Source organism: Panthera leo, chromosome A2 (genome assembly GCF_018350215.1).
Source record: "Panthera leo isolate Ple1 chromosome A2, P.leo_Ple1_pat1.1, whole genome shotgun sequence".
Lineage (NCBI taxonomy): Eukaryota > Metazoa > Chordata > Mammalia > Carnivora > Felidae > Panthera > Panthera leo.
This window is the reverse complement of record NC_056680.1, coordinates 18,335,937-18,363,514: the sequence shown is the minus strand read 5'-3', so window position 1 is coordinate 18,363,514 and position 27,578 is coordinate 18,335,937. Positions and strand designations below refer to the sequence as shown.

At 47.2% G+C, this 27,578-nt stretch overlaps 1 protein-coding gene and 1 long non-coding RNA gene across 6 annotated transcripts in view; one reads left to right on the top strand and one right to left on the bottom strand.

Moving 5' to 3' along the window:
• DAG1 (dystroglycan 1) overlaps window positions 1-1,595 on the bottom strand; it is a 70,325-nt gene extending 68,730 nt beyond the window's left edge. Inside the window, exon 1 of one of the 5 annotated variants that reach the window (XM_042929368.1) lies at window positions 1,475-1,595. The gene's annotated coding sequence lies outside the window, so the exon portion shown is untranslated. The other 4 variants (XM_042929373.1, XM_042929366.1, XM_042929367.1 and 1 more) reach the window with 4 other exon arrangements.
• A 158-nt stretch (window positions 1,596-1,753) lies between these two features.
• LOC122214345 lies at window positions 1,754-20,665 on the top strand. Its single transcript, XR_006199838.1, has 4 exons — window positions 1,754-1,961; window positions 6,443-6,556; window positions 11,680-11,786; window positions 20,577-20,665. It is a non-coding gene; the product is annotated as an uncharacterized LOC122214345 (long non-coding RNA).
• Window positions 20,666-27,578: the final 6,913 nt, after the last annotated feature.

Genomic DNA, 27,578 nt, shown 5'->3' with positions numbered 1-27,578 from the left:
ATATCTGCAAGAGCTTTCATGTTCCAACCAGGTGTTTGTTGCTTATATAGTACTGCTTACTCTTCCTTTCATACAGTATCCCACAGGCTCTGAATAGGTTCACACTATGCATCCTACTCTCCTCAAATCTGATTTCTCCAAGAAATGGCTCCTCTGCCTCCTTTGAACATACAGGCCATGAACTCTTATGCCTTGGCTCCACAGCAAACAAAGTCCAATTCAACTCCACACTCCAACTAGAGACTTTTATGCCTCCAAGGTTGAATCCTTTTTAAAACAGGGACATTCCAAAAGTATCGTTATCTCTGAGCACTAAACATAGAACAACCTGATAAAGTTACAATATTCCATCTACACAAACTCCAAAACACCTGGTAGCACATCTAACTCTTTATCTGGACTTCTGTCCTATAAACACCACCCTCCCTGCACTGAATCTGGGTTCCATGCCAGGAATCGTTTCTCCTTGCTTATTTAGGGAAATAGCAGGCCTGGCTCTTAAGTTAGAACTCTAGGCTATAAACGTGCTGTCCCAGGCTCTAGCTTTCACCAAGGCAAACTTCATGATCACCATTAAAACTAATCCAGAAGTCGGTTTACAAATCTAAAAGCTTCACATGTCATAGAGAACAAAATATCCATTTTTAATCAGCACTTGAGTTTGTACGAAATTAACTTGGAATTTATAGCAGGATTCTAAGCAGAGACAGCATTTTCTCTGGAGACACTTTACAAATACACCCGCGGGTGAATCTGGTTTTCCAAACACCAAGTAAAAAGGTGAAAAGACAGGCGGCTCCCAAAGAAGCTCAAGAGTGTGTGTGGAGGCGGGGGCAGGAGGGGGGACCCCAAAGCTCTGAGCTGCTCAGGTACCAGCGGCTGCAGCGCCCTTCCCCGCCTCCTGCGGGGGGTCAATGCCCCATCCTCAGGCTTCCGCCCAACTGAGCCGCGCGACCCTCTTTGGAGGGCCAGGGGGCGGCCCGAAGGCCGCACACGCCTGCAGCCAACGCGCAGGCCCCGCGCTCCCCGGAGCGCGGGCCGGGCTGAGGCCTGGCCCATCGCCGCGGCAAGCAGCCCGGGCCCGGCCGCGGAACGCCCTGAGCCTTCGCCCGAGGGACCGAGAAGAGGGGGGCGGCTCTCTCTGTGCCGCGCCGCTGCCTCACCCGCAAGGACGTCCGCGACCGTGTCCCTACCCCGGGCCAAACCGCGAGCAGCAGCAGGTGTTCCTCGGAAGGCTCGGCCGGCCACGGGGATAGGGGCCTGGGCTGCTAAGCTCGGCAGCAGTGGACGGGCAGCGCACTCACCGAGCGCCGGCGGGCGGGCCGCGGCAGGTGCTTGCTTCTCCTGGCCGCAAGACGCCGCGCCGCCGCCGCCGCTCCCCGGGGACTCGGCGCCAAGCTGCCGTCGCCGCCGCTGCCGTAGCCGAGCCCGAGGAGCGCGAGCGCCGCACCGCAGCCTCCGCGCGAGCACGTACCGGGCGGTGAGAGGGCGCCGAGCGCGAGGGCGGGGCGCGCGGCCGGAGCCTAGCAACCGCCTGACACGCGAGTGCCGCAGCCAATCCCGCGGCCAGCTCCGCGCGGCGCCGACCGGCAGTCCGCGCGACGCCCGCTTCTGCCAGCGTCCGCCGCCCCGCAGCGCGCCGCACCCGCGCACAGGCCCCGCCTTCATCCGCGCCGCTCTGCTCATTGGCCCGCCACGCCCCTGTCCAAGAGGACACGCCCTATCCCGGAAGCCCTGCCCCCGGCCAGTAGCGTCCGTCCCCGGGACACGCCCCGGCCCGTCCGTATTGCCCCCAGCCCTCTGGGCTGGTAGGGGGGGGAGGGGCGTCCCGCCAATCTCAGGCATTGGGGCCTCTGAGACGCTCCCAACCGACCCAGGGTGGTCAGGCTCGAGAACTGGCCCTGCCACAACTGACCGCCTATCGTTTGGCCCTCCGATTTCCCTGGAACGCAAATCGAGAGGTATTTCTAAGCCATGAAAACAATCAGAAAGCGTCCTCTAAATTGCTAAGGATGACTACCCTGTTTTGTGGCCCTTACACGGATGGGGAAACTGAGGCGAGGGCCGGAAGGGCGGGAAGCTGGCCGCTCTCCAAAGGCCTAACCCCCAGCAGGCGAGGACGTCCGGGAAACGCTTCAGGCCTGACCCCCGTCCCCTCCCCCCGCCCTGAACTCCGGAATCCGTTGCCTCTCCTGGTGCCAGAAATAGCTCTGACCCGCTGGCGCTGGTCACTCGCTACTTGTGGCCCGCATTCTTTCAGGGGGTGAGGGAATAAGGAGCGGAGGTTACTGATGAGGTCCTCCTCCCTTCAAGGGGAGGGTCCTAAAGGTGCTCTCCCCCCAGGGCTTACCTATGGCCTCCTACCCCCAAGTCCCCAGACCTGACAGTCACTGGACCTGAATAATTACTGGATGGGTTGGGATGGGACTCATGGTGAGCTCTGCTCCTTTTCCCTACCAAACCGTAGTCAGGATGTGTCCATTCCCTCCTGGGCCTGTGTCCAGGCTGGAATTCCAAGCCTACACTTTTGTCAGAGAGCACATTCTGAACACAGAACTGGCTGCTGCCTGCGTGGGGGTCCTCCCTGCATCCAGAAAAGTCTGGGTCTCCCCTGCTTTCTCCTCCTTAAGGAGTGTCTAGGAAAAATAAATCTCAGAGAGCTGAAAGTCTCATCTCTGAAATACACATACCTGTCTGATTTTTTTTTAAGATTTTTTAAAAATAATATTTATTTCTGAGAGAGAGAGAGAGGGAGAGCAGGGCAGGGGCAGAGAGAGAGAGAGTGAGACAGAATCTGAAGCAGAGGGCATCTGGGTAGGTCAGTCAGTTACGTGTCCGACTTCAGCTGAGGTCATGATCTCGTGGTTTGTGAGTTCGAGCCCCACATTGGGCTCTATGCTGACAGCTCAGAGCCTGGAACCTGCTTCATTTCTCTCTCTCTCTCTCTCCTAAAAATAAACATTTAAAAACATTAAATAAAAATAAAAAATAAATAAAAGAATCTGAAGCTGGCTCCAGGCTCTGAGCTGTCAGCACAGAGCCCTACCCAGGGCTGGAACCCACAAACCACAAGATCATGACCTGAGCCAAAGTTGGATGGTCAACCCACTGAGCCACCCAGGCGCCCCAAGTTTTTGTGTTTTTTTTAAGTAATCTCTGTATCCAAAGTGGGGCTCGAACTCACAACCCCAGGATCAAGAGTCTCATGTTCTACCAACTGTGCCAGCCAAGCGCCCCTGTGATTCTTTATACTTAAATGCATAAGCTCCAAACCTCATTCACATAGATTAGAAAAGGAACTAAAACCCAGGGAAAAGGCCCCAAAACCATCCTTTACATGTTAAAACTAAAAAATTAGTGGCCTCTCAAATCCAAATTTAAAATTCTGCTGCTTTGAAAAGGCTAACAATGTGGAAAGTTATTGGGTTTCTAAATAAAATACATTCTTTCGTTCACTCCTTCATTTTACCAAGTCTCCACACTCACCCCTCCCCTCCTCCAACATACACCAGGCACTGCTTTGTAGCCCTAGGTTCTGCTGGGCATTTTAGTGCCCACTGTATAGGTATATGTTATGTTTTTCCGAAGCAAAAGACAGCAGTGAGTGCTGACCTCCTGAGGCACCGCCCTCCTACCATCTGCACAGAAGCTGCTGGCCATTCTAGTCCTCACTGACCATCCATGGCTGCCAGAGTAACTCCACTTCTTCCCTTTTGGCCCTGATCTTCCTAAATGAAGCACCAGGCCTTATTCTGGCCTCCAGAGTGCCAGTGCCCCATGCCTAAGCACCCCCAGATTTCTGACCAAGGAAGGGACCTCAACCAATTGGTGCCAGAAGGTGGAATAAGACCTTCCTAGTCCTGGAAGGATGGCGCAACAACCAGAGTGTGCCTGAAGCCCTCACAACCAAATCCTTTCCAATCTTTGCCTCTCTAAGTTTGGGGTTCAGTTAGAGGCACTGACCCTAATGCTCTCCCCCTTCCGTAGACCTTCAGTCCTGGCACATCTCACAGGTTTTCCTCCCTCTAGCCTCTAAACTCTGGGCCTCACCGCTACCTTTCTTCATTTTTGTCTGGAGCTGGAGTGCTCCCCAACCCCCTGTTCCTTCAGGCTCTAAAAGGCAGGCGTCCTGGCTGGCCAGAGTTGACCAGCCTTTTGGGGCCTAACTAGCCCCAGCTAGAGCCCAATCAGCATCCCCTCACCCCCAAAGGCCATAAGAAAGTAAAGAGGGAAGTAGACAGCTATCTTCATGAGCCCCTAGGTTAAGTGGGGGCTGTAAAGTCAAAGCTTGTTACTCTCTGTAGTCCTGAGAGTCTCAAAGCCTTTCCCCTCCCGGGGAAAAGTGCATAACCCACCCTAGGGCTCAGCACAAGGTCCCCAGTGACTCACTCTTGGGTGCTATTCTGGAATCCCAGGAAGGCCTAGGCCACCCTAGGTCAGGCTTGGTGCTCACAGCCAGTTTGAGGGCATGGCCAAAAGTGAGGCCCAGAGAACACCCAAGAACAGCTGTCCAAGAAGCCCATGTGGTATGGGCTGGGGGAGGATTGATCAAGATGCTGAGAATGGGGCTCTTCAGACCTGACAGCTCAACTCTCCTGGCCCTTCACCCTCCAGTGCTTCCTCCACTTAGACCCTAAGCCAGAGGCTCCAAAAAAATTATCTGATTAAGGTTTGTCTCTCCCACTGGAGTATGAGCCCTTGAGGCCAGAGACCAACCTGCTTGGCCCTACATTGCAACCATTACCTAACAGCCCGCATTTACTAGAGACTCAATTTCTGGTTGGGAAGAAAATCCGGAGATGTTGCTTTCCTCACTTCCTGTCTGGTAGTCATCACCAAGGGTCCAAACCCTGTGTAAAGCCCAAGGAAGATGTCCCAGTGTTTACCTGGGGCCAATATGATCTTAGCTAAAGCCTTGATTCTAGCTCAGACAAAACCCAATAGACACCAACATGGACCAAACTTTCTTTTGGTCCTAGGATTCCAGGACTTTTATTCTGGCTTGTTGCCAAGGAACTGAAGGCTAAGGGCTGGTGCCCAGCTTCAGACTCTTCCAGAGGGAGGGAGGCTCCTGCTCCTGATACTCCCCCAGACCCAGTGAAGAGGGTCAAGGGGCAGAGCTGGCTGAGGATGGAGGCTCCTGACCCAAATGCCCAAGCAGGGCCAGCCAAGTCAGGGCAAGGGAGGGATCCCTTTTGTCTGGATTTAACAGAAGGCAGATTGTCTGGCAGCTCTGGAAGAAAGAAAAGGCTGATAAGTTCATCCGGGAGAAAGTGCCAGTAGGAGTGTTTGCTGGCCACCACCAGCCTTCCCAGGAGCCAGTTCCTCTCTTGCAGGGCCCTCCACTCCAGCACTTCCACCAGACCCTTTTATACCTGACTGGCACAGGGCCTTCCTCCAGTCATCCAGGTGGCAGCTTCCACACCTGGCCTTCCACAAATAAGCATCCTATGGGGACACAAACCCCACAGCAAGAATGCGTGTTGAGTGAATGAATAAAATCGCCTCTTCCTCCTGGGTGGACACACATGTCTCAGCTACATCCCACTCCCTGCTGGCTCTGAAATAAGACAATCCTCCAAGGCTGACTTTGGGCAACAGTTCCCAAAACACTGGGCTTATGGCCTTGAACACTGGGCTAACACCAGATTAGGTCCGGTCTGGCTAGGCAGCCAGTGGAAGCAAGCAAACTGAAGGTCTTATTTGTTAATTCTCTTCAGTCACTGACCAGCTAGCCCCCAGTTGTTGGGGAAGCTACCGATAGATACTGTTCTGGTTCAGCCAGGTTGACATTCCCTTCTCTGCTCTCAGCCATGTGTCCAGATCTGGCTCAGGGCTCTGCCACTGGCTCCCCCGGGACAGGAACACCTCTTCCACTCAGAGCTGGCCTAAGATCTGGGCCTGTTTCTCTCATCAGCCTGGGCTCCCCTTAGTGGCCCCTATTCAAGAGACATTAATGGGCTACCCAACATCACTGATTCTCATTCTGGTATTGTGGCTGTTAGGTATGCCCTTGAAACACTGGAAAGTGTTGGACCCAAGTAGACAGTCTTTGCTTTAGGCTGAGTTCTGACAGAGACAGCCAGGGCCTCTAGGAGCCCCAACTGTGGTCTGGGGAATCCCCAACATTTCTGGAAAGAATGAGAAGGATTCCTGTGGCCAATTTGAGGGAAGCTAATAAAAGGATAAAGAGTGAACATTAGCTCCTCAGCTAAACTTCGCATTGTGTCCATATGAAGCATAAGTTCTTGCTGGGCCCCAGAGCTAAGTTCACTGTGTGATCTTATATAAGTCACTTGCCTTCTCTGAGCCTTTTGGTCATCCCATCATCAAGTGACCCCATGTGTGGACTTTAGACCTGCTTGCTCACTGAAAGTGACAGAAGATCCCTTTATGTGGCTGAGTCAGGGCCAAGATGAAACACCCATCCATGTGTTGTCAGTCCACAGATATTTATGGAGTCTATTGTATGCTGAGAACACAACCAGGGTTGAGAGGAACAAGCACTGCTGTTGTGGAGCCCAAACTCTAGTGTAACAGGATGAAGATTAAATTAGTAAGTAAATGAAAATATAATAATCAGGGGATGGGAATGCCAGGATGGGCCAGAGTCTGCTCTGTGGTCCAGCGCACCAGGGAAGTGAATCCTGCAGGAGGTGGATGAGGGAGCCCTAGGGTTTTCTAGGGAAGGAATAGAACAAGCCTAGGAAATGGCCATGGTAAAGGCAGAGGAAGAAGTGGCCAGGCAGGTCTGAGAACCTTGGAGGTAGCCATGGTCTGAGCAGTGAATGGAACAGTGAACAAAGGACAAAGAACAAATGGTGGGAGGGTAGGCGCCAGAGCTGGATTTAACCAGGTTGGGCTTTGCCAGGAGTATAGGATCCCAGGAGCAAGGGACATGGAAGCTGAAGGGCGGGAGCAAGAAGGAGGGGAGCGGGGATGGTGCCCTCAGGCCTCCTGGAAGGAATGTGGCAGGGTGAGGAATGGGGGGGCAATGGCTTGGCCCCAGCCCCCAGAGCCCTGTCCCTGGAAGGTGGGGAAAGAGAGGTGAGGGAGCAGGCAGGGGTAGGGGCAGAAAAGGGGACTTGTGGGGGAGGGGCACCAGGCACCACAGAAGTCAAGTCTGAACAAGCATTTAAAGAGAACATTTCTCACTTTCCCTGCCTCCACCTTCTCAGGGAATGCAGAGAGGTGGCACTCCCCCTTCCAGCTTCAGAGAAGGAGGAGGGGGAGGGAACAATGTCCGCTCCCTTGGGTTTGGGCAGTTCCTGGTACATGCTGCAGGTCTGAGCTTTAGAGACACCCTGCAGAGCCCCCCTGCAGAACAGAGCCTACTACCAACTCCTGGTTGGAGGGAAGTCCATGGGCTGGGCCAAGGTGGAGGTGGGAGAGAGTAGAAGAGGGGATGAGGGTGAGCAGGAAGTGAGGAGTATAGGAGGAAGGCCCCGCCACACAGGACAGGTTCCAGGGCAGTTTCCCACCCAACTCCCCTGGGATGCTGCCGGACACAGATACAAAGAAGGCACTGGGGACTGGTAGGGTATCATCTGGCAGGCAAGGAAGGCCCTGGTCAGCTGTCCCATCCATCTCCCTCCTGCTCTCTGCTCAAGGCCAGTGACCTTCAAAGGTCCATCTCTGCTGTTGCCATTTACCCAAACTGGACTGAGGTCCTGGCTGGGGTCACCCATGAATACACAGGAGAGGGTCTATGTCCATCAGCAGGGATCAGTAGGCTGAACCTGACAAGGGACCCCAGAGACCAGGAAGGCCTGCAGTGGGAAGCACTGGAGGCTGGGCTCAGCATGGGCCCTTGAGGTAAGAGATACCCCAGCTTAAAGTCAGAGCTCTGGGTATGGGCATGGCTTGTTGCAAGCACGGTGATGGCTCTCTGCAGAGGTATTGACATGTCCCATATAAAGACCCATTCATGACAGGTGGTGAGTTTCCTCAGAGGTGAAAAGAAACATTCATTAAAAAAAAAGAAAGAAAGAAAACATTTCATCTGTCTCCCCCATCCCATCTCCATGCCCCCAGGCACATAAGTGATTGTGGCAGCTGGTATAATACAAAGGTGAGGACTTGAGGGTAGAGGGAAGGCTGCTCTGGACAGGGATATCCTGGGCCTCAGAGCCAGGGCCCAGCAGCTGCTCATGCCATGTTGGAGGGGCCCCAAAAAGAAGGCTGGCCTCAGCTGACCCCCTACCCTCCTTCTGCCTGAAACTTCCTGGTACTCTGCTGCCTGGGACCCTTGGTAATTAGTTCAATGTCAGTGGCCCTGGTGTTGAGGTGGGCCAAAAAGGGGGCCTCTTTACAGGCCTCTTTACTGCACCCACAAACACTGGGACCAATCCCACCCCCCAGTGAGTCCCCTCAGCTCACAGGAGGCAGGTAACTTCAGGCCTCCTTGCTTTTAAGGTGCGTGGGTACTAGTGGGCAGCCCAGAGTTGAGGCCCTGAGGGCTGGGTGCACCCAGGCAGGGGCACTGGGGCCTGCCTCTGACTGGCCACTTGGGCAAACCCCTTTCCCTCTCCAGACCTTTTCCCTTTCTGATCCTTGTGAACCAAAGTTTAACAAAAGGCCCATGGTTGTTTCCTTTCCTTCCTAGAAGGGCCCAGGATATGGGTGCATATGAGGAGCTGAGGCGGGGAGGAGAAGGAAAAAGCAACCCAGGGACTAGTGTGGGCTAGGGTTCCAGAGGGGTCCTGAGGAAGGCAATGCAACCTAGGAGGATGGTCTTGGGGGAAACCTATAGAAGGGGTAGGAGAGCACTTGGCTCCCTCCCTAGCTCCCGTCCCTAACCCAGCATTTCCTTCCCTGTAGATTTCCAGTCTCATCTGAATGCAAAGGAACAAGCAGATGCTCCCTTCCCCCAATCCCATCCCCATCCCCCATCTCTTCACTGGCTGCCATTCTCCATTCCCATGGCCCAGAAACCAGGGAGCTTCTTCACCTGCTGCTGCCCTGGCTCCCTCCCTCTTCTGGGCCTGCAGCTGTTCCCTGACAGCTGGATTACTGCAAGGCACTGCCACAGTCTGAACTGCCAGGATCACCTCCTCCTCCCCTGTCTTGATGGCCCTGCAGGCCCACCCACAGCCCTGTCTTTCAGATGTCAGTGACCTCTAGTCCTAGAGATCCACCACAGCTGTGGGCCACCTGCACCTTTGCAAGAAGCAACAGCTGCCATTTCTCCCAGGCTCCTCCAGAGCCAAGATCCCCTGGCCTCCTGTCAGCCTGAGGGTGAGGGGCCAGCACCTACCCCTTTGTCTTCTTGGGCCTTGGTCTTCCCATAGAACAATGGGAGGGGGCTGCAGGGAGGAAGAGCTGTGGGACTTTGTCCTCTGCTAGAGGCTGCTTTCAGCACCACCTGTTAACCCAGTCCTCGTGTTGGAGCAGCCAGAGCAAACCTCAAAACCCAAATCTACCTGTCCTACTCAGGGCTCTCTGCCTGACTTTCTGTTGCTGGAGGATAAGGACTCCTCACTACCCTCTCACCTGCCCAGCTTTTGGCCCCTCCCCGTCAAAACTTTACCCACCCCCCCCACCTCTCCACCCTACATCCTCCCCATATATCCCATCTCCACTTCCATTTCTCTTCATACCTACCCCCCCCACGTTTTTTTTTGTTACTCCAGGTTTGTTTGTTTTTTCAAGTAGACTCTAGACCCAATGTGGGGCTTGAACTCAAGACCCACCTTGAGATCAAGAGTCACATGCTGTATCTACTGAGCCAGTCAGGCAGGCACCCCTACCCCAGTGTATTCTTTGCACATGACTCAGGTCACGTGGAGCCTCTTTCAGTTGCTACAAACATGCCAGGCATTTGTCAGCTCCTCTCAAGCCCTCCTACATGCACCACTTCTGCCCACAGCATTCTTTTCCCACTTGGCCTACCTCATTCCTGCTCATCCCCTGTCTCAGTGTCTAGCCTGGACAAGTGTCCTTGCTCTGGATACCTGCTGAGCCCACCATATTATTATATCAGATTTAAAGTTTATCACTAGCAGGGGCGTCTGGGTGGCTCAGTCCATTAAACATCCAATTCCTGGGCTCCTGGAGGGCTCTGTCAGTTAGGCATCCGACTCTTGGTTTCAGCTCAGGTCATGATCTCACAACTCATGAATTCAAGCCCACATAGGGCTCTTGATGACAGCACAGAGCCTACTTGCCATTCTCTGTCTCCCTCTCTCTCTCTCCCTTCTGGTGCTCTCTCTCTCTGTGTCTCTCTCAAAAATAAAAATAAATAAACTTCTAAAAGCATCCAACTCCTGATCTCAACTTAGGTCTTTTTTTTTTTTTTTTTTTTTTTTTTTTTAGTCACTCTTTTATTTCTTTATCTTAATTTTACAGAGAGCGAGCATGTGTGAGCACTGGTCTTGATCTCAGGGTCATGAGTTTGGGCCCTACGTTGGGCCCCACATTGGGCATGAAGCCTACTTAAAAGAATAAAATTTTTAAAAAATAAATTTTATCCCTAGCACAGACTGGACAATCTGTGTCTGTCTACTCCCTCCCTCCATCATGGGAACTTCTATCATTTGAGACACGGCCAGGCACTTAGAATGTACCTAATAAAATTGGAATGAATGGACATTTGATTAAAAATGAGGCCTCCTGGGGCTTTCTGCAGAGACCTCCCAGAGAATCCAATTGGCATTTTGGAGTCCAAACTCCAGAGCCAGTATAACTTCAGGATTCCCAGCTACCTGCAGAATAAATTTAAGCCCCACTCTATACCACCCTGGGCAATAGGGACCTGCCTCATCCCCTTTCCTCAACTCCCTGCAGAGTACCACCTGTGAGGGCCCCTCTTCCTCCACCTACCCAAGTCCTGCTTATCCTACTCAAGAACAACACCCACAAGTCTTCCCAGCATCTGACTTCTCGTTGTCTCTATGAGACCCCAAGCTCCTAGAGGGTTAAGATGGACTTTGATAATAACATCTACCATCATTGAGCTCTGTCCTGCACCCCCGGACACACAAAATCTCTCTGTACCTCCTAATAACCCTCCATGGCAGTTTTTGGCCCCAGGTTGCAGATGAGGAAACTGAGGCCCAAGATTTAAGTCACTTACCAGAGGTTACACAGTAAGTGCCCAAGCTATGGATCTGTGTTCACCTTTATAGCCTTCACTGTGCCTGGCCCAGGGGTGAGGACTCCACTGATGTTTGCCAAATGAGTGAACAAATGGATACAGCTGTATCCAAACTTCAACTAGCTGGACCCATTTACCTCTGGAGCCCAGGACCCAGAGGCCTTGGACTCAGGAGATGGCCCTACAGATTTGGGAGAAACATGGCCAGGCCCCTGTCTTCCTCCCTAGTGCACATGGCCAGTGGCCCCTTGGCCTCACCTTGGTGGGGTCTTGACACTGTTGAGCTATGAGAGTAAGGGGAGTGGGGGTGGTGAAGAGGTTGGAAGAAAAGGCAGAAGCCTCCAGATCAGCTAGCCCATTTCAAAGAGCAGTGAAAGGGCCTGGGGGCACAGTGATTGGACAGAGGTATTCTCAGGGTAGCCCGATTATAAATTTCTGCAGGATTATCGGGTTATGCAGCTCTGGCATTTAATCTAAACTCACTTGAGTCCTTGATTGTAAAAGGGTAAGGACCTGGGTGGAGGGCAGGGAAGTAACCAAGTCAACTCACAAAGCCCTTTACTGAGCATCTACTCTGTCCCCAGAAATGCAATAGAAGACCAAAGGCAGAAAAGTTAGAAGTCACAGCCGGGACAACTAAGAAGTGTGTATTCCCACTCCTTAGTGGGGAAAGCTGCATGCAGGAAACAAGGTGCGTGGAGGGGAGTCAAGCAACCTGCCTGGTCTGAGAAGGCCACCTGGAGCAGGGGTCACTGAAGCTGACTTTGGGGAAGGGAGCAGCTGAGTTTCCTGCTGGCTTGGTAAATTCCTGGGAGGGGTTCAACAGTGGCAGAGCCTGTCTAGGCCTGGCCAGATGGACAAGAATGGGGCAAAGGTGACTGCCCAAGCAGGCCCTGACCAGGCATCCTAGACTTTGCTGGAACTTGCCTGGCTCTGAGCAGAATGCTCTGGAATGGGGGTCAAGTAGGGAGGGGGAGCTCAGGGAAGGAGATAGGGGAACTAACAAGATAGGCAGCTGGGCAGCCTCCTGCTGGACCTGCATTGCCCAACACTGGAGTCATCTGTCCCAGATTCCTTTCATAATGGGATAAAATGTACCCACAGTGAGGCCTGAAGTGGGGCCTGGTAGAGACCAGTGACTTCAGTGGCAGGACAGTTGGGTCCCAGGAAAGCCAGAGAAGCATACACATTCCTTGGCTTCCTGTCCCCAGCAGCTGCAGGAAGCTGCTCCAAGCTCCCAGCTGTGCCCAGCAACCCCTAAGGACAGGAAAAAAGTCTTGTATCTTGCCATCCCTCTGATTGGACACAGAGAGAGTCCTGGATGGGGTGACTGAGTACTCAACGGCAGGCCCCAAGGGAGGAGGTGGGGCTGCATGTCAACGTTTGGGGAGGCAGCTTAGGTCTTGTATGGGACAGAGCCTGTGGCAAAGGTCCCCAACCTTCCTTAATTTCATAATCTGAAAAGGCTGTTAACACTTTTCCCAGACAATCACTCCCTACACACACAATCTTGCCTATCATTTAAAAGGATTCTGGGATGCCTGGGTGGCTCTGTTGGTTGAATCTCCAACTCTTGATTTAGGCTCAGGTCATGATCCCAAGGTCACGAGATCTAGCCCAGTGTGGCGCTTCACACTGGACAAGGAGCCTGCTTGGGATTTTCTCTCTGCCTCTGCCCCTCTCATCTGCTAACACATTCTCTCTCTTCAAAAATATAGATAGATGATAGATAGATAGATAAATAGATAGATGATAGATAGATTGATCCTAATCAGGCTCGGAGCTTCTGGAGTGTGCTTAGTTAAGGTCAGTGAAATTCCAGTCTGTTTCTGCCTCTGCTGGCTGTGAGTCATGGGTCATCTCCAGGCCATCTTGGCTTGCACTGCCCTCTAGAGCCTGAGAAGTTGGACTAGGGGAGCTTCTAGGGGCCCATCTGCTCTGCCATCTCCTTGGAGCTATTTCAAGTCATCCTACTGGAGACTCTAAAAGAAAGAACATCTTTAAACCCAGCTGAGAATCTAGACCTGCACTCACCAGAGCTGGGCTGTCCCACTCACACTAGGCTTCCCCAGCTTCCCAACAGTATCTATTATCAGCCTACCTTCCTCCCACCCAGATGAGTCTGGCAGTCAATACGTGGGCCTCTGGGAGCTTTTGAGGCCTCTCAATCATACATACACTTATCAACACACCTTCTGTTTTTCTTTTCATTTATTGGTTCTAACAGTCATTTGACACATTTACTTAGCACTTGCTACATATCAGGCCTTGGGCTAAGTGTAGCATAAGTCCAAATCATGCCCATAGTTCTGGGTCCTGCCCGAGTCTCATGCCCTCCCAATTGGTTCATCTTGAAACCAAATCCTTCTTCCAATAATTTGGAGCTTTTTGGTAAGCTGCCCAGTGTAGCCACCTCTAAGCAGAGCCTGCCCTTGTTAATCATTTCTTGTTACCTCTTCTGTCAACCAGCAACTTTGGATGCACAGTAGGCAGGAAGGGAGGGAAACAACTTCTGTCTGCCCTAGGATCCGGGAGACCTTTAATAAAGTGCCCTGGCTGAATCCTGGAGAGAGTATGCTGGATGTGTTTCTTGCCATTTTGTTCAGAGTACTTACCACTACTAGACATTATATGTAAACTAATTGATTTGTCTTATCTCCTCTACTAGAATAAAAACTCCATGAGAACAGAGCCTTTGTTCACTGTGGTATGTCTATTTTAAAGATTCATTAAATAAAAAAAATTCATAAGGTTGAGACCAGATTGTATACACAATGTGGTATCCTTCTGCCAGAATTGAACCCTGGTATGGCGACTCACTAGCTGTGTGGCCTTGGGCAAGTCATTCACCTTCCCACTCAGCTTTCTTACCTGTAATACGAGAGTAATGACTTCTACCTTGAAGAGAAGTGGATTGAGTGAAGAATACAAGCATCAAGAGAACAGTGGCTGGCACATAGTAAATGCTAGATAAGTGCTAGTGGTTATCACTGTTAGTATTCTTTTTTTTTTTTTTTACTTTTAAAAATTTATTTATTTTGAGAGAGAAAGAGACCACAAGTCTCAACCAACTGAGCCACCCAGGTGCCCTATTGTTACCATTCTTATCTTGCTTTGTTCATTCAGTGTTGCCAGGAACATTCCCCACCTGGATCAGAAACTTGATTGCTATTGGAGACCCACTATGCCATTGGACTGAGGTGCCATTCATTCAATACAAGTTTATACCTACTTACTCTTTCTGGATCCCCAAACATTACAAGCAAAAGCAACTTGTGTATGTGAGAAAGAGAAAGTAGATGTGTGTGTGTGTGTGTGTGTGTGTGTGTGTGTGTGTACGCATGCAGGTGCATACATATACATGGCACAATCTTGGAGGAGGTTGGCTTTCAGCAGGTTCTCAAAAGGCCTAAATCAAACAGAAGTTTAGAAGGACGGGGCAGAGAGTTGGCTTGTAAGAGACTCTTTCAGGCAGCTATTTCCAGAGTTCAGGTGTGGACCATGCAATGAGAAAACTGTCATAGTCTCCTTGTTTCTGATTATTGATGAGATTCTTAATACAATAGTTACCTTGGTAATGCTAAGACATAATGTCTGGAAAAGACCTTTGGCAAGTTGAAGGTCCAAAGCTCAGGTGAAGAATACCATTCTGGACATCCAGAGCCCACCTCCAGCCTATGCCACCCACACCAGCCTTGAGTACAGAAGCCTGATTCTAATGGGGTGACTCTCCATTTCCCCAGTAGGTGGCGCTGCTGTCCTATGTCTAAGGATTGCCAGGGGCACCTGGGTGGCTCAGTTGGTTAAGCATACACTCTTGGTTTTGGCTCAGGTCATGATCTCCCACTTTGTGGGTTGGAGCCCCGCATTGGGCTCTGTGTTGACTGCTCAGAGCCTGTTTGGGATGCTCTCTCGCTCCCTATCTCTGCACCTCCCCTGCTCGTTCTCTTTCTCAAAATAAAAAAATAAATAAATATTTTTACAAAAAGAAAGTAAAAGGATGGAAAAATATACTCCATGTAAACAGTAACCAAAAGCTGGGTGGCTATATTATTGTAAGACAAAATAGACTTAAGTCAAAACAAGTTACAAGAGACAAAGTGTGTGTATATATATATATGTACATATACATATATTTGTGTGTATATATATGTGTGTATGTATGTATATATATATATATATATATATATATATATATATATATATATATATATATATATTTTAAACTTATTTAAGTAATCTCTGCACCCAACATAGGGCTCAAACTCATGACCCCAAGATCGAGAGTCCTATACTCTTCTGGGGCACTTGGTTGGCTCAGTCAGTTGAGCATCCGACTTTGACTCAGGTCATGATCTCACAGCTCATGAGTTCAAGCCCCACATGGGGCTCTGTGCTAATAGCTTGGAGCTTGGAGCCTGCTTCAGATTCTGTGTCTCCCTCTCTCTCTCTGCCCCTCCCCTGCTCATGCTCTGTCTCTCTCTCGCAAAAATAAATAAATATTAAAAAATAAAAAAGAGTCCTACACTCTTCTCACTGAACCAGCTAGGTTCCCCAAAGAAAGAAATATATTGATAAAAGGTACAATACAGAAAGAACATACAATAATTATAAACATACATGCATCCAACAGGGCCCCAAAATACATGAAACAAAAATTGACAGAATTGAGAGGGGAAATAGATAGTTCTACAGTAATAGCTAGAAACTCAATATTTCGCTTTCAAAAATAGCTACAGCAACCAGACAGAAGATCAATAAGAAGATAGAAGACTTAACAATGCTGTAGACCAAAGTTGACCTAACAGATACTACATGTACTCCAACAACAACACCAGAATACACATTCTTGTCAAGTGCACATGGGACATTCTGCAGGACAGACCAACCATATCTTGGTCACAAAACATATCCTAAGAAATTTTATTTTTCTTTTTTAAAAATGTTTATTCTTGAGAGAGAGTGAGAAAGAGAGCACAGCATGGGAGGAGCAGAGAGAGGGGGACAGAGGATCTGAAGCAGGCTCTGTGCTGACAGCACACAGCCCAATGTGGGACTCAAACCCACAAACTGTGAGATCATGACCTGAGCTGAAGTTGGACGCTGAACCAACTGAACCACCCAGGTGCCCCAGTCCTACGAAATCTTATTTTATTATGTTTTTATGTTTATTTATTTTTGAGAGAGAGCACAAGCAGGGGAGGGGCAGAGAGAGAGAGAAGGATACAGAGGATCCAAAGCAGGCTCTGCACCAACAGCAGAGAGCCTGATGTGGGGCTCACTCAAACTCACGAACTGTGAGATCATGACCTGAGCCAAAGTCAGACACTTAACCGACAGAGCCACTCAGGCGCTCCACAAAGAACATTTTCTGATTACAGTGGAATGAAACTAGAAATGAATAGGAGAAATAAAACTAAAAAAAAAAAAAAAAATCACAAATATATGGGGGTGTCTGGGTGGTTCAGTCATTTGGGCCTCCAACTCCTGATTTTGGCTCAGGTCATGATCTCATTTCATGAGATTGAGCCTTGCATTGAGCTCTGTGCTGACAGTGTGGAGCCTGCTTGGGATTCTCTCTCTCCCTCTCTTTCTGCCCCTCCCCTGCTTGTGCACACATTCATGCTCTCTCTCTCTCAAAATAATAAACATTAAAAAACACAAAACAGGGGCGCCTGGGTGGCTCAGTCGGTTGAGCGTCCGACTTCAGCTCAGGTCACGATCTCACGGTCCGTGAGTTCGAGCCCCGCGTCGGGGTCTGGGCTGATGGCCCAGAGCCTGGAGCCTGCTTCCGATTCTGTGTCTCCCTCTCTCTCTGCTCCTCCCCCGTTCATGCTCTGTCTCTTTCTGTCTCAAAAATAAATAAACGTTAAAAAAAAAAAACAAAAAATTAAAAAAAAAAAAACACAAAACAAAACACTCAGTGATAGTTAAGGGTGCCTGGCTGGCTCAGTCGTAGAGCATATGACACTTGATCTCAGGATTGTAAACCCAAGCCCCACATTGGCTGTAGAGATTGCTTAAAAATAAAATCTTAAAAACAACAACAACAAAAACATACTCTGTGATGGTTAATTTTATGTGTCGATTATACTATATCATGAAGTATCTAGACATTTAGCCAAACATTATTCAGCTGTGGGTGTGTTTGTCAGGGTGAGATTAACATTTGAATAGACTGAGTAAAGCATATTTCTCTCCCTAATATGGGTGGGTCTCATCCTAACAATTGAAAACCTGAAAAGAACAAAAAAAATTTAGTAAGAGGAAACTCCTCCTGCCTGATTGCTTGAGCTGAAACATTGGTATTTTCCAGCCTTTGGACCTGGACCAGGACTGAAATATCAGCTCTTCTTGGGTCTCAAGCACGCTAGCTTTTGGACAGGAACTTATACAATCAACTCTCTTGGTTCTTAGACCTTCAGACTTGAACTAGAACTTCACATTGATTCTCTTGGGTTTCCAGCTTGCCAACTGCAGATCTTGGGAAGTTCTCTGCCTCCATAATTGCATGAGCCAATTATTTTAAGCTTATTTATTTATTTTAAAGACAGAAAGAGAAAGTGAGCAGGGGAAGGGCAGGGAGAGAGGGAGAGAGAATGCTGAGCAGGCTCCCTGCTGTTAGCACAGAGCCCAATGCAGGGCTCAATCCCACAAACCATGAGATCCTGACCCTGAGCCAAATCAAGAGTCAGATGTAACCTACTGAGCTGCCCAGGTCCCCTCCCTTTCTTTTGAGTTTATTTTTTTAAAGAATCTCAAGCAGCCTCCATGCTGTCAGTACAAAGCTCAATGTGGGGCTGATCTTGCCAACTGTGAGATCTGGACCTAAGCTGAAATCAAGAATTGGATGCTTAACTAAGTCACTGTTAGAAATAAATCCATTGACCAAAAGAAGGACAAAGGAAGTTCAAAGGAAGGACAGGGACTCAGAGGCTCACAGAGCACAGGGAAGCAAGTCTTTAATCAACATTCTTGCAAGAGCAGGTGTCTGATGGATATGCACACTTGGGGCAATTACAGTGGACAGTTTATCTCCTAGCATGCAAGTCCCTCCTCTGGTTCCTCATTGGCTGAGTATTACAGAGGTAATAGTCTTACCCAGAGGTCACCTATGCCCACATAAGGCAAAAAGTAGTCTGATTGGAACAAATGTACATTCCCTGAGGTGACCCAGAGACCTTCAGTCTCTGTCTCTCTGTTCTTTAGTGCATGCTCATTGCAAAGCCCACGAACATAAGCCTGTGAAATGGAGGGGAAGAAGAACCAGGAAGTGAAGTGTCTAAGGGTTTGGGATTCCATTGTTGAGGGGGAGGTTTGTACATATTTCCAATAGGTTGTAAATCTATTGCTAATTAGACAGTACAGCTTTTATTTGGTATTTCTGAAAATGAATCATCTCCCTTACTTCTCATAGTCACCCAGGAGCCCCTTGCATGAGCCTTCTCTCTTTCTCTGCATCTGTGTATAATAAAACATGTTCAAAAAACAACAACAAAAACAACAAGAACAAACAAACCAAAAAAAAAAAAAAAAAACCCATGAGGTGCCTGGCTGGCTCAGTCAGTAGAACATGGGACTAGATCTGGGGGCTGTGAGTTCAAGCCCCATGTTGGGTGTAGAATTACTTAAAAATAAAATATTTAAAAACCAATAAACATTGTCAACATTTCTTGGTTTTAACTTTAAATTTTTAAATTATTTTTAAAGTTCTAATTACAGTGTAGTTTATACCCAGTGTTATATTCTACTTTCTTGAACATAGGGAATATTTTAAGTTTTATATTTACATTTTTTTCCAGGTTCACAAAATTACACAAATTGAGTATCACATGATGAATTGATATTAGCTTCCCCAGGCATGGGAACTTAACAGATGAGATACAGTTTAATATCCATTTATGTTGCTTTTCATAGAAGGTGTTTTTTAGACCTTAACTTGAAGTGTAAGATCATCAAAGAAATGCCTCCATATGTGGCCAAAATACAATTCATTCTACCTGTGAGAGTATAAGAGTTGAAATATTTTTTGATACCAGTGAAATGGGATTCAGCATCAGTTTCTCGACCTGCTATGATTTGTCTTGCAAAAAGCATCAATTCCACATATCTATTATGTTCAAGTTTTAATGTCCTTGTCTACTAATTCTAGCATCTGTTATTTCTGGATCTGTTTCTCTTGTTTGATTTTTCTCTTTATTATAGGTCTTTTTGTTTTCCTACTTTACATGATAGGTAACTTATACTTTTTTATTTTTTTTACTTTTATTTATTTGAGAGAGAGAGAACCAGCAGGGGAAGAGCGGAGAGTGAGAAGGGGACAGAGGATCCGAGGCAGTCTCCATGCTGATATCAGAGAGCCCACTGCAGGGCTCAAACTCACAAACTCAGGAACCATGAGATTGTGACCTGAACTAAAGTTGGACACTTAACTAACTGAACCACCTAGGTGCCCCATGATTGGTAATTTTTAATTGAATGCCAGACATTGCAAGTTTTACCTTTTCAGGTACTGATACTATTATATTCCTATAAATATTTGTGACCTTTGTTCTGGGATACATTTAGTCATTTTGATAACTTTGAGGCTTGATTTTAAGCTTTGTTAGCTGGAGTTTGAGCAGATTTTAGTCTAGTACAGATGTTTTGTTTTATTTTTTTAAGTTTATTTACTTATTTTGAGAGAGAGAGAGAGAGAGAGAGAGAGAGGCTGAGAGAGAGAGAGAGAGAGAGAGAGAGAGAGAATCCAAAGTAAGCTCTGCACTGTCAGCCTGGATGCAGAGCTCAAACTCATGAACCATAAGATCATGACCTGAGCCAAAATCAACAGTCAGATGTTTGACTGACTGAGCCACCCAGGTACGCCCCCCCCACGTTTGTTTTTTTTGTTTTTTGTTTTTTTTTTTTAAGAGAGAGAGAGAGAGAGATGGAGAGAGTGTGCTTGAGGAGGAGGAGGACATATGCTATTTGCATTACAAGACATGTGTAGAGTGGGGCGAGGGTGCAGGTCCCAGCAAGAATATGTCAGAGCAAAGGGAAATAAAGGCTTTTTTTAGGGGGCCCTTAATAGTTTGCCTGTCTCATTTGCTTTTTGTTTTTGTTTGTTTGGGTTTTTTACTAATGGCTGATGGGAACACAAACTGCTTCTGGCTCTGAGTAAGATTTGGTGCTGTCACCTTTTAATTCTTTGGGGTAGTTCTTTCTTTGGCTTTGGACAGTCTGCTCACATGTATGTACTGATTATTACTAAGCTGAAGCCTCAAGGGGAGCCCCCTAGAGATTTCTGGAGTTATCTCTCTGAGCACTTTTGTCCTGTCTAGGTTCTAGCCATCTTTGTCTCCCCAAACTCCCAGTTTTGTCTCTTCAACTCAGGGAGTCTGACAGACTCTATCTGAGTTCCTCCTCATTATATTTGGAAACTCTTTTCAGACAGCAAACTGGACAATCATTGAGCTTATATTGTTTGTATCTCCTCTTTCAGGAATCACTGTTGCCTGATGGACAACGTCTGAAAATGATTGTTTCATATATTTTGTCTGGTTCTTTGGTTGGATCATGTGGGAGTGTAAATCTTTTCCCAGTTACTCCATCTTAGCTGGAAGTATGAGTTCCTAAAATCTAACAATAATTTGTTCCTTTGGTATGTATTTATTGAGCACCAACTTTGCCCAGCATGATGCTAAGAGATGTGAGATACAAGCTGACAGACTAAATTCCTGCTCTCCTACCCCATTGTAGCCCAGTGAAGGAGACAAGTTTTGGGGAATGATTACAATAAAACGTGGAGGGTCTCTGACAGTGTACAGTGATCTAACTTAGTCCAGGAGATTAAAAAAGTACTCCCTGGGGTTCCTGGGTAGCTCAGTCAGTGGAGCGTCTGCCTTTGGTTCAGGCCATGATCTCATGGTTTGTGAGTTGGAGCCCTGCATCAGGCTTCCTGCTGGCAAGGTGGAGCCCTCTTCAGATCCTCTGTCCCCCCCTCTCTCTACACCCCTCCCCCATGCTCTTGCTCTCTCAAAAATAAAAAAGTTAAAAAATAAAAACCTTAAAGGGGTGCTTGGGTGGTTCAGTTGGTTAAGCGTTCAACTTTGGCTCAGGTCATGATCTTGCAGTTCATGAGTTCGGGCCCTGAGTCAGGCTCTGTGCTGACAGCTCAGAGCCTGGAGCCTGCTTCAGATTCTATGTCTCCCTCTCTCTCTGCCCCTCCCCCACTCATCCTCTGTCTCTCTCAAAAATAAATAAACATTAAAAAAACTTTTAATTAAAAAAAAAGTACTCCTTGAAAAATCAAAGTCTATACCAAGAACTTAAGGGTAGATAGGTGGTTGGTGGTAGGGTAGAAGTGATCTAAAGAGTGTTCTGTGAGCAGGCTGGCAGGAGAGAAAGGGCAACATGTGATAGGAACTGGAATGAAGGGTTGGGGAAGGGGACAGGATTTCTTTTTTAAGTTTTGTTTCGTTTTTTATGTTTATTTATTTTTAGAGCGAGAGAGAGCACAAGCAGAGGAGGGGCAGAGACAGGGGGAGACACAGAATCCTAAACAGGCTCCAAGCCCCAAGCTGGCAGCACAGAGCCCGATGTGGGGCTTGAAGCCACGAACCAGGAAATCATGACCTGAGTGGAAGTCAGATGCTTAGCTGACTGAGCCACCCAGTGCCCGTTTTGTTTTGTTTGAGTAATCTCTACACACCCAATGTGGGGCTCAAACTTACAACCCCAAGATCAAGAGTCACATGGGCTTCTGACTGAGCTAGCCAGGTGCTCCTAGGGTGCAAGTTTTGAATAGACTGATGGGCAAGGGCCATTTATGTCTTGGACTCATGGATTTATCAAGAGCTTTTGGATTTGACCTTGAGGCAGAGGGATTCCATGAAGATTTCACATTGAAAACATTGTCTTGCTACAGTGTGGGTAAAGGATTGGAGGGGCTGGAGTGGAGGTGAGAGATATGAGATGAGAATTATCTTCAGTGAGGGGCCACACAGGCCTGCTGTCTGCTGTCTGCTCTTGTAACTGAACTAACATGAGTTCATTCCTTGGTGAGTCATAGATAGAAACTACACTAGATGGACTTGTCGCACAAAGTGTTATGCCCAGAATTCGCGATCCCCAAAGACCACCAGGGATCAGAGTCCAATGGAAAAGCAAAGAGACTATTCGAGCTAGCTGGAGCTCAGTCCCCTACCTGCACCGACGCAGCGGTGAGATGCTGGAGAGAGAGCGAGTTTCAAAAGCACAAAGGTTTTATAGGGATCTAGGGGCAGTTGGTAGAGTAGTGGTCGTGGCCTTAGCCAATTGGCTGGGGAAGGGTCAGAGTCCCCTTGCGCGCAGGTTGCTGGGCGTGGTTTGAACGGGTGAGCGGGAAGTTACTCAAGGGGAGGAGGTGTGGTCTGAGGTTTGAGCAGGAATTTCTTTCTGCGGTTTTCCCGGAAAGGGGGCCATGTCGGGGACATAGTCACTCGAGATGGAGGACACACAACAAAATGGAGTCGACCGGCCTAGGTCCGCTCTTTCATTAGGACATTTTATTTGCAGCAAAGGGGATCACAGGAAATAACTTCCAATTTTGACTCCCAGAGCAAGGGTGGATAGGTTCCTTTTATTTAGGGTTAGGATGAATATATATGTATGTGTGTATGTATTTAAGTAGGCTTCATGCCCAGTGCAGGGCCCAGTACAGGGCCCAGTACTCAGGACCCTGAGATCAAGACTTGAGCTGAGATGAAGAGTTGGATGCTTAACCAAGTGAGCCACCCAGGCACCCCTACTTATTTTTTAAGATTTAAAAAATCTTAAAACCCACCCAACATGGGGCTTGAACTCATAACCTTGAGATCAAGAATCAGATGCTCTAGGAGCACTTGGGTGGCTCAGTTGGTTAAGTGTCCGATTTCGGCTCAGGTCATGATCTCACGGTTCGTGGGTTTCAGCCTTGCATCAGGCTCTGTGCTGACAGCTTGGAGCCTGGAGCCTGCTACTGGTTCTGTGTCTCCCTCTCTCCCTGCCACTCCCTCACTCATGCTCAGTCTCCCTCTCTCTCTCTCTCTCAAAAATAAAGGTTAAAAAAAAAAAGTCACATCCTCTACTGATTGAGCCAGCCAGGCACCTCAAAATTGGGATAGTCGTGAGACAGTCAGTTAGTCACCCTTCTACTGTTTCTCAGCAGTTTCCTTTCTTCTCTTTTTAGAGTAAGTTCTACATTCAACCTGGAGCTTGAACTCATGACCTTGAGATCAAGAGTCTCATGCTCAGAGTACCTGGGTGACTCATTGGTTGGGCATCAGACTTTTGATGTCCACTTAGGTTTTGATCTCAGGTCCCTGGGTATGGAGTGTACTTCAAAAAAAAAAAAAAAAAAAAAAAAGAGTCGCATGTGATGTGGTTTGAAGTGTTGGGGTTTGGAGCCAAGGGCCAAGAATTCTTAAGATATCTTCAGTGCAGGGATGCCCGGGTGGTTCAGTCGGTTAAGTATCTGACTTCAACTCAGGTCATGATCTCACGGTCCCTGAGTTCGAGCCCCCCATCGGGCTCTGTGCTGACAGCTCTGAGTCTGGAGCCTGCTTCAGATTCTGTGTCTCCCTCTCTCTCTGCCCCTCCCCACTCGAGCTCTGTCTATCTCTGTCTCTCAAAAATAATAAATAAAAATGTTAAAGAATTTTAAAAAAAGCTATCTTCAGTGCAAAAACATGGTTTTATTAAAGCATGGGGACAGGACCCATGGGCAGAAAGAGCTGAACTGGGGTTGTGATGGGTGACTGATTACATGCCTTCAAATTGGGAGGTGGGTAGGGATAGCTTAAGTCTTAAACGTATTTTAGAAGCAAGGTTTCCAGGACCTTGAGGGACGAGCTGCTGTTAAGATAAGGTTATTTACTATTGTCTAGTAAAATATTAGTCATGAGATCCTTCAGATGTATATCAATGGGCCATACGTTTAGAGTTTAGAGGATGATTGCTAACACATATCTTGGGCAGGCAGAGATAAAGGAAGTTTCCAAAGGGATTTTTATATGTTAAAGAAGACTTACAGGATCCTGGAGGTAGGCTCCAGTCAAGTTAAGGTTACTTTTTGCCTCTAGCAAAGTATTAACATTGAGGCAGTTGAGTTCTTTGAGGAAGGTCATTCTGTCTGTCTCAATGTAAGTAGTAAGGAAATTTATTCTTTTGCCTTTGTTTCCCACATCAGCATGCTCTACTGACTAAGCCAACCAAGTGCCACCCTAGGGTTAGATGAATATTTAGAAATGGGAGCCTTGGAACACCCACCTGGTTCACTTGGGAGAACACATGACTCTTGGTCTCAGGGTCATGAGTTCGAGCCCCATGTTGGGTATAGAGATTACTAAAACAAATAAATTAAAAAAAAAAAGGAAGAAGAAGAAATGGGAGCCTTGTCATTGTATGTGAAAGTGGGCATAAGTTTACAAATGTGTCTTAAGGAAACATACCTGAACATATGTTGTATGTTATATAAATGAAGCTTGGACTTCTTCTTGGGCAGGGATTTTAGTATTCTAATGAGGTAAAGGTAACTGTCAGTTACTCCATGGGTCACTCCATGGTCCATCTTTGCAGGCCTGAGTCAGGGGTTAAACTCAAACTGGTCTGGGTAGTCTGGGTTGCCAGAGTTCCTTATTCAGGCAGTCCTTATTCCTTGAGTGGTTGTTCTGGTTTCCATCCAGGATTCTATGCCCATGGGGTCTTTTGCCTGAGTTAAGAGACAAACTGGAAAGAAGAGTTTAAGGAAAAATGTGGGACAGAAGTCGGTAAGTACAAGCAGGTGAGCATTTAAGTTCGCGTCTTGGGGTCTAGCTGGTGACACTGTGACTGTGCCCTCAGAGGTGAGTCCTGAAGACCAGAGACTGTGTACCCTCATGATTCCCAGGGAACCTATAATCTTTTGGGATTTGAGGAAGCCTCTGCTCCAGGATAGAGTGGTCTTCATGAAGAGGAAAGTCTCAGAAACCTCGAGAGACCCAGGCAGTGAATCATTAGTCTGAGCCAAAATGGAGACAGCAATGGTCAGTCCAAGAGACCCAAGGACACAAGTTATTTTCCCTTGACAACAGTCAATGAGAAGCCAGGGAATGTTTTCTGTCACTGTAAGTCTGGGTGCCTAGGCTAGGAAAGCACAACTCTTCCAGTCTATTCCTTGGGCTGGCCTCAAATTCGGGTTTTGTTTCTGTCTGATACCCTACTATGAGAGCCCTAAAGGTTACACTGGGCCTGTGTCTTTGGGTTCCTCAATGCAGAGAAGGCCCAGGTCACCAAAGCTGACCATTACCTGGAGGTTTCTGACTTGTGAGGAAGAAGCCCAAAAGAAGGCCTTGTTCCATCTCTATACTGTTTTATTGGCTCAGAAAATCACTGGACCACTTCTGGCCTCAGCTTTGTTATCAATAAAATAGGCTTAATCAATGATCTCTGAGGCACAAGTGCCTGGAAGGATGGTGATGGTGATAAACATAATGGTTAATTTTTTTTTGCTTTCTTTTTTTTCTTTCAAAATCATGTTTACTGAGGTATAATTTAGATACAATAAAAATGCACATATCTTGGGACGTCTGACTGGGTCAGTTGGTAGAGCATGTGACTCCTGATCTCAGTGTTGTTAGTTTGAACCCTATGTTGGGTGTAGCGATTACTTAAAACTAAAACCTTTTCCTTTCTTTTTCTTTCTTTCTTTTCTTTCTTTCGTTCTTTCTTTCCTTTTTTTTTTTTAAAGTAGCTTCAAATCCAGCGTAGAGCCCACCATCCTAGACCAAGACCTGAGCTGAGATCAAGAGTCAGTCACTTAACCGACTGAGACACCCAGGCGCCCCAAATACTCAGTTTAATAAATTTTGATAAGTGTCTTGATGAATATTAACTACCACCACAATCAAGTTGTAGAACCTTTCCATCACCCCCGAAGTATTCCCTTGTACTTCTTCATAGTCAATCCTTTCCCTTCACTCCCAGTCCCAGAAAAAAAAAAATCTGATTTATATTACAGTAGATTAGTTTTGCCTTTTCTAGAATTTCATGTTAAGTGGAATCATACAGTATGTACTCTTTTGGGTTTGACTTTTTTTGCTTAACATAGTACATTTGAGATCTACTGGTGGTGTTATGCATATGCATCTTCATTCCTTTTTAAAAATTTTGATAGAATATACATAATATTTACCATTTTACTTATTTTAAGTGTCTAAGTCAGTGGCATTAAGTACTTTCATGGTGTTGTATAATCATCACCACTATTTCCATAATTTTTTTCATCATCCTAAACAGAAACTTTGTACCTATTAAGCAGTAACTCTCTATTTCCCCTTACACCCAGTTCCTGGCCACCTACTTTTACTTTCTGTCTCTGAATTCACCTATTCTAAGTAACCCATGTAAGTGGAATCATACAATCAATATTTGTCCTTCATGTCTGTTTTTTTCTTTCGTTTAGCATAATATTTTCAATGTTCACACCTAAGCATTTATCAGTTTCATTCATCTTTAAGGCTGAGTAATTCCATTATATGTACATACCATGATTTGTTTACCCATTCATATGTTGATAGATACTTGGATTTGTTCATTACTTTTTATTTTTGAGCAGTATTCTGTTTTATGGATACACTGCAGTTAGTTTATCTGTTTATATATTGGACATTTACTTCCAATTTCTGGCTATTATGAATAAATTCCTTGAGCAGTCATATCCTTTCATTTCTATTGGGTAAATACTTAGGGATACAATAGCTAGATCATACTGTAGGTACAAACTTAGTTTTTATTTTTAAATTTCTTAAAGTTATTTATTTTTGAGACAGAGAGAGAGAGAGAGCGCGCGAACAGGGGAGGGGAAGGGGGGAATCTCAAGCAGGCTTACTGTTAGCTTACAAACTGGGGCAGAGAAAAGAAAAAGAAAGAAAGTAAGAGAAAGAAAGAAAGAAAGAAAGAAAGAAAGAAAGAAAGAAAGAAAGAAAGTCAAATGCTTAACCGACTGAGCCACCCAGGCACCCTGAAATTCAGTTTTTAAAGAAATGCCAAACTTTTTCAAAATGGCTGGAAATTACCAGTGGATTAAGGTTCCAGGCATTCCACATCTTGGCGTCTTTAGTTTTAGCCTATTCGGTGGGTTTGTGGGAGTTGTGATTTGCACTTCCCTGATGAATAAACATGTTAAGCATCTTTTCATGGGTTTATTGGCTATTTATATTCTTTTGTAAATTATCTGTTCAAATCTTTTGTCCATTAAGAAAAAGGGGAGGCGTTCATACCTATTTTTGAAACTAATGTCGGCCCGGCACAAAGCTCAGTAGTGCTCGTGGCTTTACGAGTTTTAAGCAACGACTGCCCGGGACAGAACCAGGAACGGCGCAAGACTCGGAGCAGCGAAGTGCAGGACAGCTCAGATATAGAATGGCTCGGACGTTTCGGGGCAGGGCCCCACGATGCCTTCTAAATGCTCGCGCCGTGATTGGCTGAAGGGACACTTCCGCAGGCA